Here is a 17,757-nt window from a genome sequence, read left to right as displayed (position 1 = left end):
GAGAAATATACAAGGGATGAAATTATCCTTAAGGTATCAAGAGAAGCAAACCTCACAGCCCCTGTTGGTGACCTGAGCTGTTGAAGAAAGCCAACTGCCAAGCAAAGGAGTAAGCAACTTGCTGCGTCTCAGGTCTGGAACACAATGGCCAATTATTTATTGCCAGTAATGCCTCACTAAGAAGACAACCATTTTCTCTCAGTAAATTCATATTGCTTGCATTCTGGAAAAAACAAACTGCATGTTGTTTGAACTGGAATTTGGCCATAATACCTAAAGTTAATGTTCTTAAGATTGCAAAAATTATTGGTGATGATAAGAAAACAAGACCATATTTTGATATTTTAATTTTAACCCAAAGAGAGAAAACCCCAGCAGAGTTGGCAGGAAAAGCAATTGGAAAGGACTCAACTCTTCCAAATATTCGTCAATATAGAAATGGTTTTGAACACAAGTGATGAGGAAATCCCACAGATTGAGTTGGCATAGATTAAAGAAATAACACAAAAAGTTGAAGGGGTTTAGTCCATGCAGAACGGGAAGGACTGAACTGTCCTAAGAGGGCCATACTACAGAGTACACCAAATGCCTAATTCATTCATTACTTACTAACATGCTTTCAGTGTTAATCTGTTTATTTTTAACAAGGCCATCTATAAATCAATCAACAGTTAGTACTAAGGCCAAAAGACAAAACTGCCCATTGACTGCTACAAGAGCTTTCAAAAATACTAATGGATCAATAGTGATCATTGGTATGGCGAACCTTCATTCCTTCAGGGATTTGCTTAACCACAGACTTTCTCTGGAGCCAATCTCATAATGCAGCCTCCCTTTGGATCTTCAGTAACCTCATTAATGGCTGCCCTGTGCTCCCTGTCTACTTTTAATTTCTTCTAGTAATAGAAAATACTTCATAATGGAAGATTTAATTAACTGAGTTTCCAAAAAGCTATTTACAGTGAACTGGGAACATTAGCTTTAATTTTTATTGTTCAAGAATGAAGATACCCTTTTTACAACAGATTAAATGCAGCAGGAAAACAACATTTTAACCACACTAAAGTGTGGGAACCCACTGGCAAAAGTCAATTGTGCTGCTGAGAAGACAAAGGCTATGACAGTCTGATCTGAGGGGGGAGAGGCCCTGTTCAAAGCTTCTTGTCCTTTCCTTAACTTCCTTGAGTAACCCTTAGCAGGCCCCATTCGCATCTGCAAGACCTCTAACCTGCGTGAGGATCAGTTTTCTACCACCAGAGGCAAAAACATTATAGTAAGGTGTGCAAGAGGATGAGTCCTTTCCTTTCCTCTATCCCCATACAATAGAATCTTACATCTTTTTCAAAAAATACACAAGAAGCTTTTCTATGCCCTTAAAAGAAGTGCCTTTTATAGCTAAGTCCTATTTTCAAGAAAATTCATCGTTGGGTAGTGTCAAAGAGAGGGAAAGAAAAATCAGTGTGACTTTGATAAAACAAAGGGGTCTTGAGGTCAATCAGCTAAATATTTGCACAGAAAAGTTCTTCCACAGCATTTATTAATTTATAATAACTTTTGAGTTTTTCCTGACATAAGCTTATACACCTAGCTAGGTTGGCTATTAGTTACCTGACCAGCTGATAGGTAATTCAGCAAGTCATCCCAATTGCACACTTAAACACATGTTTGGGGTATGCATATGGCTTGTTTAAAGTGTGTCTTTAAAACTCTCCCGGAAATTAGCTGCTGAATATTACACACTAGCCATTTCTCAAAGTGAGGATCTTTCACGGTTTTACCTTTTTCTCTCATTTACCAAATGAAATTAGATCACATTACAGACTAATACCTCATGAATTGCATCTATTAAATCAGGGCCAATTTGAGTTATAGAGGCATATGCACCCAGAAACACTAAATGCCCTGTGAAAAAGCAGAAAGGTAGCTTGAAGGTTTATAGCACCAAGTAGCTTTTCATCTGTAAAAGACCTGGGTTCAATTCTTTGCTTTCAGGCTGAGTAAAACTGACATTCATGGCCATATCATGACTTGCATCACAAAAAAACAGATTGTTGGTCTGCTAACAAACGTGGAAGCCAAACAAAGAATGTCACACACATTGCAAATTTCCGCAAAAGTGGAAATCACGAGTGTTGATCTGTTTCTGACTTCATCGTGCCCAGACAAGGAACAGAAACTTATCTGTAAGAGCTCTAACATTTACTCTAATAAAAACAGCATAATTTTCATCTATGTTATCCAGAAAAGCCTTGATACAGTTCGCAAGAACCAAGCTTCAAAGACCAACACAAATCCCAACATCTTTTCTTTGGAAAGGTTTAAATATTGTAGCTTTTATTGTGTTGGGCCTCTGAAGTTAACTCTGATTTAAGAGTTAACTTTTGTGGGAGTTTACTGCTCCCCCAAATAATTCATTACCAATGGTTATTCTGCTTTCGCAATTAATCAGGTTTGAAAGTGCTTCATTTGGTGCATTTGTATTGTTTAAATAAATCTGGAAACACTAACCCTGTCACGTTCAGGGGTCGAGTGTGGGAATGAATCTGTAGACACAGAGGGTAAAATACTTCAAGGCGTATCCCCAAGAGATTTCCCGCTGGACAATCAGAATTTATTTTCCAAGAGGACGGTGTCCCTGTGCAAGTGAGCCCCGTGGTGTGTTTTAAGGTCTCCTTAACCTGTCTCAGCAAATTGCATAAATCACAGCTATAAAGTCTTCCTATTCAGCATGTTGGGGCTTGAGAAAGCTGACCAGTTTCTGACCTCTTATTCTGGGCCCCAACTGACCCTAACTTAGAAGTTCAAGCGGTCAATTGCAGGTCACTGAGGGCAGTCTCAGAATCTCTTTAATTCCACTTGGACAGCAAGGTTAAATTTATGCAGCACAGGTATTTTCCCAGGTTTGGTGATGTGCTGCTTACGGAGTCCACCCCTAGATGACCTAGGAGAAAGAAAGAAAAGGAGAGGAAGAAAAAAACAAACTTTAAGTTGGCGTCCTCCTAACCAGCTCCACTTTAGTATACACCATGTCGGTCGTTTATCAGTATAATGGATCTACAGACAGCCTTAAACAATTGTCAAACATTCTTTTAAAAGCCATTAGTTTTTCAACTAATATATATCTGTTTTGTGCATTTGTTGAACCCTTCACTTGTCACCGAGAGCGGCCTGTTAAGCTAAGCAGAGGCCTGATCAGTTTTCAGTGAGCGCTGCGCCTCAAGGGTTCACCTGGGTCAGCCACAAGATTTATGAGGCCCAGTGCCAGTATCTGATTGGGACTGTTAGTGCTAAAGAAAGCTGACACTTCCTCCCTTTCCCTCCTCCTCAAGCTCGACACACAAAGTCCAGTGACTTAACTTGTACATTCCCACTGGCTGCCTAAGAGGCAGCAAAATTGATGACCTGTACAGACACCAAAGTGGACATCAATAAAAAAAGATGGATGTGAACGAGTGGAGTGACATGCCTCATTGCTGAGGGAATGGAGGAGGGGAGAGAAAAGGTTAAAAAAACACTAGAAAGTTATTTATATAAGCTTCAAGGACAAGGATTTTGTCACTACTTGCCTAAGGATTTGCTCTTAAAATATTCTTTCCTCTAGCTTCTAACCTTCTCAAAGAGAAAGAAAAGAAAAAAAAGAAGAAGAAGAAGAAGAAGACTGGGGACCTCTGCTAATTACTAGACCTTCTGTTGGCTTAAGTTCAGAAAATATTATTACTTTTTTTTTTTTTTTTTTGGTCACAAAAGTGTGACACATGATATGGATGAAAAATCGTGTGAGGAAAATGTAAAGTAACATTCTAAAAAGGAGCTATGATTGACATTGCCATTGTGCTTCTTAATTAATAAGAATGGTTAAAAGCTAAGCAGATTACATTTTCTAGAACCTAGTAGCTTTGAGTGCTTTGAAATAACATGTTCATTTTGAAGCATCTCCCAAGGAACTTCCCCAAAACACTAGGACTTGTACTCATGACGATGAAACCCACAGACTTGCTTACAAATGGAAGATGAATGAAAGCAACTGGATTAGACTTTAGTATACTGGATGCCTTCTATGTTGAAGGGCTTGTGAGAAAAATTATTTGGTGGCTTAGCTAGCGCTCCAAATTGATCCAAAAAAAAGGCATGTAAAATGAATAAAAGAATAATTCTCAGTGTTTCTCCTCGTTCTTTCTTGATGTGTTTATTTGCCCTCTAGGATGTTTTCTGCATGCTTATGTATTATGTAAATGAGATCTAAATCTAAGACGTGATCAGCACGGTTGGGGGTGATTATGTACTCAGCCACAGCAGAAGAAATAGCAGACTCCCTAGATCACGGTGTTTACACATGATTGTTCCATACTAACTGCCTTGATTTTGATGCTCCCTTCATAAACATGGCCTGATGGTCTCCTACCTTAGAGCAAACTGGCAAAAACTATGCAATTAATTTTTAATAATTCCTGGTGCTCCAGATGCTAATAGTGTCTTTTATGTTGGCATAAACCCTTATGAGTCCAAATCAAGAGAGTAAGAATGAATGCTGTCACACTATCCCTTTTGCGTGTAGAGACTGAGCTTGACATCTTCAAGAGACGAGTTTGAAGTTCTTACCATTTCAGCCACACAAGATGGGTCCATTTCACAGTCCACAACCTAATGTCCCTCGCTGCTCCTGAGATGGCAGCAGTAGGATATGCTTTGCACTAAATCACAACAGAACGTGTGACAAAGTGGAGGGAGGAAGTCCATATCCTTGGTGACTTTGTTTCCTAGCTTGGCATAGCCATCCCATCCAGAATCAGCAACTCTTAAGAGGGTATCTGTGAGATCTCCACTCTCTTCTGTCCAGTTCCTGGCCCTATCTTCCTATGCACTGCCTTATCTAGTACACATACAGCAACCTTGAGCCATGAAGGTTTACTATTAAGGACAGGGTAATATCAGCCAGGGTTGGTTAGTCACTATTTTATGTTCTAAAATAACATAGAGTTTGCCATCAAATAATCTGTCAGAGGAGGCCTTTTCCAACCCTGCTACTTTGTCTGATACCAGCTCAGTTTTAAAAGTCATACTAAACCAATCTCTCCAGGTTCCCCACGTGAGACTTCACATCTCTGCCCTTGGGATTTTCACAACCCCCAGAATACCACTGGCTTTTCTCCAGGCTCAACAAGCTACCCCTGATTTCTACAAAGAGAGTCAAGTCCCCAATGGGACTTCAGTGAGACCAGGAGGAAGGATTTGCATAGGCAGTCACAAGCTCAATTTATGACCTAAAGTAGCTGCCAGCAGGAAAATGATTCCAGTTTATAAAATCCATGATCCAACAGCACGTTAAGAAGGGTTTTAAGAGTTTGATTGGGAGCTACTTAGTTTTAGTTCCTTTAACATCAAATGTATTTTTTTTTGTTTGTTATGATCACTATTATAGTAATAAAATGCTTTGGGTTTTTTCCCCTTTTTTAGTGAAGACATGATAGAGTTGTAAGAACAACCTAGCATAGTGCTTGGCATCAAGTAGCTTTTTAATACATTTTAATTGACCTTCCCAGCTCCCTCTGGTCTTCTTTGCAGCTGAGCCATTATCTCCCTAGAGTATGGACTTTCAGGGGATCTTAGCCAAAATATACAGCTAAGCATTTTGACAAGTTAATAAAGAAGCCCTGAGTAAAAACCCTTGCTTTGTCTAGAAGATCTAAGAAAGCCTAGGAAATATCCATCTTAGATTCTAATGGCTCCTCATTTTCATTTAGATGCACAAGTAGCATTGGAGACTTTGTCAAAAGATGGTTCAGAAATTGTGGTTACATTTCCTGGACCTGTCACTACATATAAGTTCATTCCAAAGGGTAGGCTGGGGATCCAAGAATGGCACTTCCTAGGGTCTCAGTGCCATCTATTTGAGAGAGAATTTGAAGTCTTAGAGGGTTAAAAGCAATCCTGATTCTTCAATGGCTAATTCTGGATCTTCCACCTGCTGAGACACTTCTGATCTTCTACTAAACTGACAATATAGATTTTCCCATTAGCACCAGGCAGCAATATTCAAAAATTTCCTTAAGCAGCTCAGGAATGGATTCCACTGTGCCATTTGCTATGGGACTCTGATAAAAAGTGTCAAGGAGACATATTTCAGATTATCTGAGTAATGTGAAAGAATTCCTAAATGCTTAATTTAGGGTCAATAGTATGTGAAAAGATCCTCAGACCACTGAGGCTAAAATGACTGGGTTCTGTTCTCCAGATGCACCTACAAGTTTGTGGTATTAAGCTCTGAGTTCAATCTGATGTCAGGCAGCTCTAGGGGCTGACCTTGGTCTTCTCCAAGCTGGAAAAGGATGTCAAGGGAAAGTAATCTCATCTAGCCTCATAGGATCCTGGGAAGTGACATTCTTGGGTTTCTCTAGTTTGAGGTAAATAATTGGTTCTGCCTCACCTGATCTAGAAAAAAAAAAAAAAAAAAAAGCTTAAAGCCTCATCGGTCTCTCTTTATGCAAAATGAAACTTTCCTGGAATTTGGGATTCTAATGTTATTCTTAAAAATCAAGGATTTTACCAAAAAATGAATGCACCTTGGATATACAACAAACAGATTAAAAGCATCCTTATAGATTAACACTAAAAGTATGCCAATTCTCAGATTGTTTCACCAATAGTTTTTTCCATAAGGCAGGGAATCATAGTAAATGAATCAAAACTACCCTTCGACCCTTTGTTGATTTTTTATGGTATTTTTTCCGTTTAAAAAATCATCACAATTATGCATGAAAACTTTTTAAAAGTTACTAAGAATTAAATTAGAAAATCAACAAATGCTGATAGTTTAATGAATCTCAACTAAGTGAATTTTCTTGAATTCATTAATCAGTATAGATGTCACAATTGAAAAATTGAGTTGTAAAAGTCACTATCTCAACCTAAATCTCTATTTTACATGTAAATATATAGCCATATATTTCATATTTTCCTTTATGAAGAAAGATCATAAAATATCAATACCAGATATGCTATTCAGGTGTCTCCCCATAAGATCAAACTGTTCTAAACATCTTAATGATTTAACATAGCACTAAACCATTCAGAAGTTCTCTCAGAATAAAAATTGCAAAAAAAATTCATTGTCAAACTATGTCATTAAGAAAATATAGTTTTTTCAGTCTTTGGCCATTGACTAATATAGCATTGTCAGCTTGGGTCAGCAAAGAATGCTGTTGAAGATTTTTCTATATTAAATATTTGTTTACTTCCTAATCAGGCAAATTCATGCTATTTGTTCAATTTCTCGTGATTAGGCATCACTGGCATGTAAGAACACCTTGTAGGGACCATGGGGCTAATCCTTAGCAGCAACAAATCCTTTGTTGTGCTCACACAGCAAGGTTGTCTTTTGCCACAATGATCAAAATTTTTATTTCCACTTAAAACACATTTCAACAAAACAAGCATTTGGCTTGGTAATTTCTTCTTAGCCTATTTAAACTTTACCAAAATATTTATTTGGCAAAATTACTATTTGATAAGGAAAATATTTTCCAAGGTAGATGCAATTGAAGATAGCCTGTCTACTTTTTAAATGGAAGTAGAATCTTAGTTACTTTAAAGGAGAAACTACTATTATTGCTTAGTACAATAATCATTATTATTATTATTACTTTTGTAGAAAGGAGAAGGAGGAAATGGAGGAAGAAGAAAGAAGAGGAAGGCGGCTCTCTTTTTTGCACAGAATTATCAAAGACTTTTCATCAACAGCCAGTAAAATGTGCGTCTTATCCTTCCTGAGACTCTTTACTTCATGGAAACCATCTGATGATAATTATGGGCAAATAACATGACCAAAATGAAAAGCTGGCACTTACATGGCTTATTTAGTGAAATGGGCACCTACAATGGTCCAGTAAAGAGTGCCCCACTCTGTTCACATAAACCATTCGACCATCTTTATAACCAACATGGATCATCACCTAAATGTAATGTGTAGCCACTCAATCATTAAGACCTCTGGTGGTTACAACTGCCTACTTTGTCACGCTGGCATCCAATTTGTACTTTTCCCCCAAACATAGCCAACATTCAAAAGCACAGAAAACTCTCTTTTTTTTTATTTAAATTACCTTGGACTTCTTATTCTATTATGCTGTACTAAAAAAAAATCTATATTGCAAACTGTGGTAATACTTTGCATTGTCTATTCCCAGGATGACTTTTTTTAAAGTATGTTGTGACTCCCGATTGTGCTCATACTCATTCAACGAACAAAACTTACACCTCAATAAACAGCAAGTCTGTATATTAGATGAGAAGAGAATATGCAGGGGGAAAAAATAAAAAGTTTCTAAAAAAAAAAAAAAAAACAAGAAAAAAGAGAAAAGCCTGTAGTGCAAATTGGAGAGCAATTCCAATTGCCTTTTTTTTTTTTTTTTAAGGTTTTATTTATTTATTCATGAGAGACAGAGTGGGGCGGGGGGCAGAGGGCAGCAGGCTCCATGCAGGGAGCCCAACGTGGGACTCGATCCTGTGTCTCCAGGATCACGCCCTGGGCTGAAGGTGGCGCTAAACCACTGGATCACCAGGGCTGCCCGTCCCCCCACCCCCAACCCCCCCCCCCCCCACCATTCCGAAGGGTTGTTTCTGTCACCAACTTTGTTCTCGTTTCCATGAATTGTTTTTTTCTATTAAGATCTGCTGGGGAAATAAAAGCAAAGGGTAGAGCAGAATTTGCTGGAGATGACAGATGGCTCTTCTTTAATGACTTATAAAAGTGGTATCCCAAGTTTTACTTTATGGAACACAGAAGGAATATACTAAGCAATGCTACAGATTTTATCTAGCATATCCATTTTGCTAATTTGTGGAAATACTATCATTTTACTATTATGATTATTGACACTTTTTAAGGAGCAGGTCTATTAAGTTCTTTTATCCTTTCTAAATTATGATTAAGGATGAATGTTCTTAAAGTGATGCCTCTGGTCAATAAAAGGGGAAATTCACAACTAAGTGGTCTAATTGTAGTTATATAAGGGAGTTTTCTTCAGCCAAAGGATTTTCTATTAAGAATAAGGAAACTTGGGACGCCTGGGTAGCTCAGCATTGAGCTTCTGTCTTGGGCTCAGGGCCTGATCCTGGAGTCCCAGGATCAAGTCCCACATCAGGCTCCCTGCAGGGAGCCTGCTCCTCCCTCTGCCTATGTCTCTGCCTCTCTCTGTGTCTCTCATGAATAAATAAATAAAATCTTAAAAAAAAAAAAAAAGAATAAGGAAACTTAAGTTTGCTACTTCATGGGAGGTATTCCATAAAATATGTCTTATGAAAATTAAAGTCTATCTATCTCAGTGAAGTTACAGGTTAAAAAAAAAAAAAAACAAGCACCTGTTAATACACTTTCATTCATTCTACAGATAAAATTACTTTTTTTTGATATTCATTCACTGAATGCAAATACACAAACAAAACACTAGAAAGCTCAGTATTAAGTATAAGTGCTTAATTCTGGTGCACAACCTTCCAGAAAGAATGTATATAAGAAGCTCCTAGATCAGATCTTTATTAGAAGAGCAGGCCCAATTATATTTTCTTATCCTATTGGACCTCTAAACCTTTTACATCACTTGAAAGGATTAGTGTTTTATTTTAAATTGATCCAACTCCATACAGTGCGTTTTGTGTGAGACAAAGACCAGGAGACTCTCTTTTCCTGTGTCTTTAAACTAGTACATAACTTCTGTTTAAGGACCTAGTGACAACTGTAATGGATAATTTACAACCTACAGGGCTTCTGGATTAAATAACAGAGGTTCTGTAAACCAACAGGCTTCAGACTTCGGTGAAAGCACCAGTAATTTGTTTATTGCCCTTTCTCAGTTCCTCAATTACAATTGATCTCTGCTAAACAGTCTAGTGTTGCTAATTGTTGGGAAAGGGGGAAAATAACTTAATCTCTATAGGCATCTTCTAGCCTAGAATTCATCCTTATAATTCCACGCCATAATCTCACCTAGGCACAGATAGATGGAATCCATCCATACACCTAGTTGAAACAAGTACTTTAGAATCGAATTTATAAACAACCAAAGTTGAAGGAGCTGTGTTTGGGAACAGAAGAAAGGGTGACTGATTGTATCTGATATTGAGCCAATGACAGACAAACAAGAGCACTTGATTAGAGCTCTTGTCCTGCCAGATCACGTATCTGAATTCTACTGATAGGAGTTTAATCAGGACTTAATCTCCTTATCATGTCTAGGTGTTGACCAACTCTAAGCACTTAACAAAATACAGAACCCCTACAGGCATTTCCACTTCAAAGTCTAAAGTACATGCTTTAGGTGTCTCCTATCTTATTTTTTTTTCCATTAATAGTGTTGAAAAGAAATACTTGTCATCAACTATCATGTCCTAATTTAACCTGTTTAACTTCTGAATTGTTTGTTTTAAAAAGGCTTATTTATACTAAATCTTCATTTTCTTGACCCACCATGTTAGAAATTAGAAATACACTTTACATGTGCATGTATGTATGCATGTAATGCATGTCCTAATTTGTTTAACTTTTGAACTGTTTTAGAAAAGTCTGATGTATTTATTCTAAATCTTTATTTTCTTGACCCAGCATTTTCAAATTTAAATAAATATGCACACGTACATACATCTGTGTTTGTATAGTATGTACTTTAAATTCTAGCTTCTCGTTCTAATACAGTGTATCACTTGAATGTCCAACTGAACAAGTAGTACATTAAAACACAAAGGAAAATCATCCTTCAAATCCTTTGGACATTATACATTACAGGTCAAGTTCAATGACAACTTTTGTCTATTGCTCCCTGACTTAGTGAGCTTTCATTCCACTTTGCCATATTAAAGTTCTTCCTTTAATCTTTATGGCAACCGAATGAGAGAGAGTAGGAATGTTTACTGTTTACTCACTGCTAGTTAAAATTGCTTATTTCACTTGAAGGTATCCTCCTATGGACTACCCATAACTATTTCTTATTGCCAAAATGTAAATAGTTGTATGTGAATTGTTTTCATGTCTCCACTACAGATGTAAATTACTTTTTAAAAAATTAAGGTGACATTAACGAAATTAACAATAAAAATAATTAAAACTACACAAAGCAGATACTACACATCTAGAAATGAGAATTTATATATCTGTGGTTTTAATGTACTGGTTAGTATTTTAATTATTTCAAGAATTTGATAGTCTACTTAATTTTTATGGCAGCATATATCCAAAATAATGCATAATACCTCTCTTTTGTCTATGTACTTCAACTGAAAGGTATTAATCTCAGAGACAAGAAATATTTTACTATTTGGAAATACTGGTAAACTCAAATGTTCAACTCAGTGTAAATTAATCCTTTAGGAAAGAAATTATTTAAAACCAAATATTCCTCAATTATTTTATTTCTTCAATTATTTTGCAATTTATATTTTGTTCAACTCAAAATACTATACTTTGAGAGCTTTATTTTTATTTTGTCTTCTCTGAAATAAGTTTACTCATTTCTAGTTTTCAGTATAACCACGAGCCTAAATCAAATGCTAAATATCCAACTATATCTGTTTCAATCAAATATGATTGGTTGATTTTAGAGGATATTTCCATTTGAAATAGAGACTTGAGACCAACTGTTTAAATAGAAGACAGAGAAGACAAAAGCATTTTAAATGTTACTTCAATTTTCATGGAAGACTTTTCAGCAATTTTATTTTTTGAAAATTTCTACAAATATCCATAAACACTTTAGTATCTCACTAAGCTCAGAAAGAAGGCAATCTATGATAAATGCTCCTGTACTATCATATACATAACATTGTAAAAGATAAGTTAAATTATAAATAAAACTCTCTTAAAAATATACATATTAAAGCTATTGTCAGAGTATATTTTAATAATGTGTTTTATATAAAATATAACAGAAAACTTGATTTATGCAAATAACATTCTAATCTTGGAATTGCTTTTAGATAGGATTCATTAAATTTAAGTTTGGAAAGATCATGCATTTCAAAAAAATGGGTAATATTGAACTAAATAACAATGTTGGCTAAGCAGCACTGAAGCATAAGCAGGGAAAAATAAAATAAAAGTCTATTATTTTCTGACTATGAATGCTTTCTAAAGTAACTCAGATGCTTCCATTTTATTTGAATATTGCTTTTTGTTTCCTCTATTAAGTAGTGCTTAAAAACCACAACTTCAGTCAATCAGTAAACAGGATCATTACTTCTAAGTGTTTCAGATTCTAAATCAAGGGTTTCATTTAATTTTCCTAGCAGAATAATGCATATAGATGAGGATGTCAAATTGCAAATAACCTGTATTAGAATAGCGTTTACAGTGCTTATGGTAAGTAATCAACATTATTGACTTAGCTCAGGGATTTAAAATGCTGAAAAACACTAACAGAATAAATTGATTGGAAGAATAGAGAAGTACATCACTGTGTTAAAGATTTGAAATGAAAGTGAAACACATTATAGGATTTTGTAGTTTAAAAGTACATGTGCATATATAGATATGCACGTAGATGGATAATGTGGGCGTTATTGATTTAAACTCTCTATTGGGATTAAAGGGAGAATGCCTAGTTTCGTTTCAATGGTAATGTTGGCATTCATTATCAATATGATAAAATACAAATTGGTGGCTCTGTAATACAGATTTAATGCCCCTGCTGAACTTTTTTCCATTAGCAGCTAATGGCTATTCCTGTTTACCTTCTATGACTCCAAATGCTCATTCCATCTTCTTTTCTGTGATCATAATGGTTATACAGGAAATGATTTTGCTAAAAATGAAAATATCCTATTTTATTTTAAAAATGATAGAACTTGCATCTGTAAACATGACTTTAATCTATGCCTTCCATGATGTGTCAGCGTTCTCAAAAAGAATCTTGTTCTGAGTTTATAAAATAGAAATGAAACATCACATAACTTGAAATAGTAAGAAAAAGACTTGTTGCAATTATTAAAGTGAAACATTTTGCTCTCAGAATAGCTTATATTTTTTAACATATATACATAGAGTGAGCATTTCCTTTCCACTATTAAAAATCTTTTTATCATGATAAACAAATCTATTCATTGAATTGCTTTTCTCTATTCTATATAGCAACAGTTTATTTTTAGGATGGTTTTCAGCTACTAAGTTAGATTTATTTAAAAAAAAAGAAGAGTACAAAAAACTCTTATTAATTTATTTTAATTAAGCCCATTACAATAATCCCTGGGGAGAAAACAATTAAACATTGAATAAGGAACAATAAAAATCAAGTTCATTTCCTCTTTGCAGTTGAGTTCCCTTAGTCATCTCTTTTTCTCAAAATAAAGTCTTTAAGTTTTGTAGACTTTTCAGTGAAATAGCATAATTTTAAATGAGGTTATGATACTAATACTTAGTATTATTGCACATCTATCGTATACAAGATGCCATTCTAAGTATTTAATGTACTCACATAATTATCTCAAACTTATGATATTAAAGAAATAAGCCAATTTAAAAATGGACGAAGGATCTGAACAGACATTTATCTAAGGACATATAAATGGCCAATAAGCACATAAAAGATGCTCAGGATTATTAGCTATCAGGGAAATGCAAATTAAAACCATAACGAGATACCACTTCACACCACCATGATGGCTATAATCAAAAAGACAGGTAATAGCAAGTGTCGGTGAGGATGTGGAGAAACTGAAACCCATGTACACTGCTGGTAGGAATGCACAATGGTGCAGTATCTTTGTAAAACAGTTTGGCACTTCCTTGAAAGATTAAACAGAGGGTTACCATACGATCCAGCAATTCCACTCGTAGGTATATGCTCAAGAGAAATGAGCACACATGTTTACATGAGATGTTTATAAATAGTCAAAAGGTGGAAATAACCCAAATGTCTATTAAGTGATGGCTGGGTAAATAAAATATAACATATCCATCAAAGAAATATTTGACAAAAGGAATTAATTGCTTATAAATACTACAGCATGGATAAACACTGTAAATACTATGCTAAATGAAAGAAATCACACACAAAAGATGTATTTCATTTGATTTCACTTATACGAAATATCCGGAATCAGCAAAGCTACTAAAACAATAGAGTAGTAGCTGCCTGAGACTTGATGAGGTTGGAGGAATGGACAATGACTGCTACTGGGTATGAGACTTCTTTTTAGAATAATGAAAATGTTCTAAAATTGGTTGCGGTAAATATCGCAAAACTATGAATATATTTAAAAGCCACTGACTTGTCCAAATGTGCAAATTGTATGGTATGTGAATTATATCTCAATAAAGTCATTTCATATGTATCTTAATATATTTATATAATATTTTTTAAAGATAGCAAGGACCAACCATACAGAGAGGTTAAGAAACTTGCCTGAAGTGACAGTGAGGGGTAACCTGAACTGAACCAAAGTCCATACATATCCCCAGTAAACTTACTGGCTCTGTCAATGGTACTTTTGCTCTTCATGTGATGACTGATTTTATTTAATAAAATATTTTGTTTAAAAAATCACTCCCCCATATAGCTCCAAATGAAAGATTTCTGAGTTAATGCTGAACTGCCACTGTTTTTATAATAAAAAAATACGATGTATGACTAAGTCATTTCAAGGTATTAATATGGTTTGTTTGAATGTCCACATTCTTAAGAAATCAGGACAGGCTGCAAGGATGGAGCATGTTCAGTAGCTAACAACAACAAACCCATTCTCCTTAGATACCAAGAGTTTACATTTTTATTACTTTACCCTCAAGAAATGCAGTTATCTAGTCATATTTCTTAGCCCAGAAAAAAAGGCAAATGTCAAAATATATTTGTTATGTTATTGCAGTTAATTTCTCTTTTCACTTAAAGATTTTGTAGAAGGGCTTGTGGAAATGCAGGATGGATTCAGAGTACTTGGTAGCTAGGGAAACTAAAAGATCTAGCAAAATTGTACAACAGGAGAAAATGTCACTCAAAGAAGTTATATCACTTATAAAGTCACTAGATCCTATAGCAACTAAAATTAAAGGCATCATAATCAATCTCTTCACAACGATATCAATAGAAATAATCAGCACTTATTGAAAATATCGTATGGGTCAGGCAGTGCACTACACATGTCTTATCTCATTTCACCTTCAGAACAGGTACTGTTACTATTTCTGTTGTACAACTAAGAAAACTGAGGTCTAGGGAAGCTAAATAACTTGCCCAAATCATCAAGCTGCAAGCAGTGAACCTGCAATTGAAATCCCAGCCTTTCTGATCTGTTCTTAAACACCAAACTATACTTTAATCACAATCAGTTCAGCAATCTCTTTTATATTAAAAATAAATATCAGGAAAGCTAGCACATTATCAGAAACACTAACTAAAACATGAATCATATAATAAAAGTGAATCATAAAATAATTATTTGTTCATATTATATTTATTATATTCATTTATTATTACATTTATTACATTTATATTTTATGAGATAAAATATAATACAAGTGAAGCATAAAATGAAATTTATCATCATAAAAAGAATTAATTAGCCAGAATTTGGACTCACAGAGATATTGTGACAGATTGTAACCTTCATCCCTAAACAATATATAATGGCAATAAACTGTTTTCTCATCCTGCTGCATAAATCAGGCAGATTTATACCAGAGAAATACACTTGCGGTAAATAATACACAGTTAATTTAATACCTTTTTTGAAGTTATTGGTATGCCTTTTAACCATGACTGTGCCTCCGAAAATGATGAAATCAAATTACTTTGAAGACTCAAAGATAAATTAATCGTCATACACAACATGGAGACTGCTGCGGGAGGAGACACAAGAGCACTGATGTCTGTGCGACCGCAAGCAGCTCACCTAGAATGAGCCCAGCCTAGTCACCCAACACTCCTCTCCGTCTGGAATAATCTCTCCCCTCTCCTGCCCACACTCCTACAAATGTCCAGTCCTCTCCCCTTGCAATCCTCCTCCAACTCTGAGCCCCTGGAGACAATTACAAACTAGAGTTGCCCTGTCTGAGTTTCAGAGATAATTGGCTAGAATCAACATCACTCATGCCATAACTTACATACTAATCATATGTAATTAATCATGTGTTTTATTGACTTGAGGTTTTCTATACATGTGTTTTTTTCCCTCTGCCTCAATGATCAGACACTTCCTATGAAGAAAGACTCTAGACTTCTAATGATTTGTCATCTAAATTTCACCTAAGGAAGCTACGTGAGCTTGCTAGAATGCTTACAGACGTTAATGTACATGACAGTGAACAAAGGCAAAAAAAAAAAAAAGCCTGTTTTTTCATTTTTTAATTTCACATCTATCACCCAGATACTTCCTAGAGCATGCCCCCCAGGGCTCTGCCAATTTCTGACCTGTCATCAAGCTATAGACTCCTCTGCTTTAAGAACTGATCACAGCCATTTTTGTACAGAAAACCTTGTCTAAACATAACAGGACCATATTATATAATAATAATAAAACATTGCAATATAGATAATAACAATATAATGGTATTTGTATCTTTGTTTTTCCCTTTGAGAAACGCAATCTATTTGCTTAATCAATTTGGATTGATAAGATTTGCATGTATTTTACAATGCATCATTGTATTAACCATGATTTAAAACTCTTGGTTTGGGGACAAGCAGCCCTCCCCTTAAAGAAATAAGATACTGAGGCTGCAATATCCTTTATTTTTTGTGAGACTTTTTAAGCCTTTAGATGGAAATACTGGCGTTCCAAATTGGTAATTACAAAACAGCAAAGTGACTTCAAGATCCACGGCATCTCGACCATATACCAGTAAGTAGACAGTACTCATCCAATCCCCCTGGTCTGTCCAGCTATAAGGAAACAAAATGTTGTTTGCCCATTCGATCTTCTTTCACTTAATCCTGAGGAATATTAGGATTTCCATTCATTTCTGTTGGGACTGAAAAACTTCATTCTTCTGCTGCAGGCTAGACCGGGGATATGCTCCATGAAGCAGCACCACAGAGCTAGCTTTCGCATTGCGTGTTATTGCTGCTGCTGCAGATGCTCAGAAGAGTTACACCTGGGGCGTCTTGCATTGTGCTTATAGGCATTTAATGGGGATCATTACCCCCAGCAGCTAGAGGATCCCCGTCTACATTTCCTGTAGGATCCCCCAGTAGACAGAAGTTTGTATGACCACTGTGTGAGCCTCCTATTCATAATGACAGCTCCATCCGCTGTGTGGTAGGTGGGGCTCTTCCTTTAAGTCCTGTTCAGACCATGTCAGGCAGCTAGTGTCACACTCAATTGGGTTTTCTGTTCTCCTATCTGCTATTCATCTTTATATGTTTTGCTTCGTATCCTTAAATACTGTAATTCCTAATCCGAAAAGTTTATGTACTATACAGGATTCAATTTTACTAGGGTAGGGCTAATTGTCAAAAAGAAAGAGAGTAAGAATAAAAGGGAGGGAGGGAGGGAGATATGCTCCTTAAGAAATTCAAAAGCTCTTGTGATTTCAATCAGATTTAGACTGGGAAGAATTTTGTGCACTTTCCTAAAACCAAATTTAGAGAAAAAGAAAAGAGGCATATTAAGTAGATTTTCCCCTCCAGGAATTTTTGATATTATTTTATTGAAATAAGAAAGTGTAAAATGTGAACTGCATTATAGTTTCATCATTTGACTCTAAATATCAGTCTGCATTTGAAATGCATTTTGTCAGTACTACAGGTTCCCAATCTTTCATCCACAATTCTAAAACCC

The 17,757-nt window shown here is 35.6% G+C and overlaps 1 long non-coding RNA gene across 1 annotated transcript in view; it reads right to left on the bottom strand.

Moving 5' to 3' along the window:
* LOC140613070 (uncharacterized) overlaps window positions 1–17,757 on the bottom strand; it is a 658,442-nt gene that overhangs the window by 173,099 nt on the left and 467,586 nt on the right. Inside the window, exon 13 of the long non-coding RNA XR_012014181.1 lies at window positions 2,788–2,941. This is a non-coding gene — a long non-coding RNA (uncharacterized lncRNA). The remainder of the gene's footprint in view (window positions 1–2,787; window positions 2,942–17,757) is intronic.

The sequence above is a fragment of the Canis lupus genome, chromosome 2, assembly GCF_048164855.1.
Source record: "Canis lupus baileyi chromosome 2, mCanLup2.hap1, whole genome shotgun sequence".
NCBI classification, from domain to species: Eukaryota; Metazoa; Chordata; class Mammalia; order Carnivora; family Canidae; genus Canis; species Canis lupus.
Note: the sequence above shows the minus strand (reverse complement) of the source record. Positions and strands in the feature narration are given on the sequence as shown.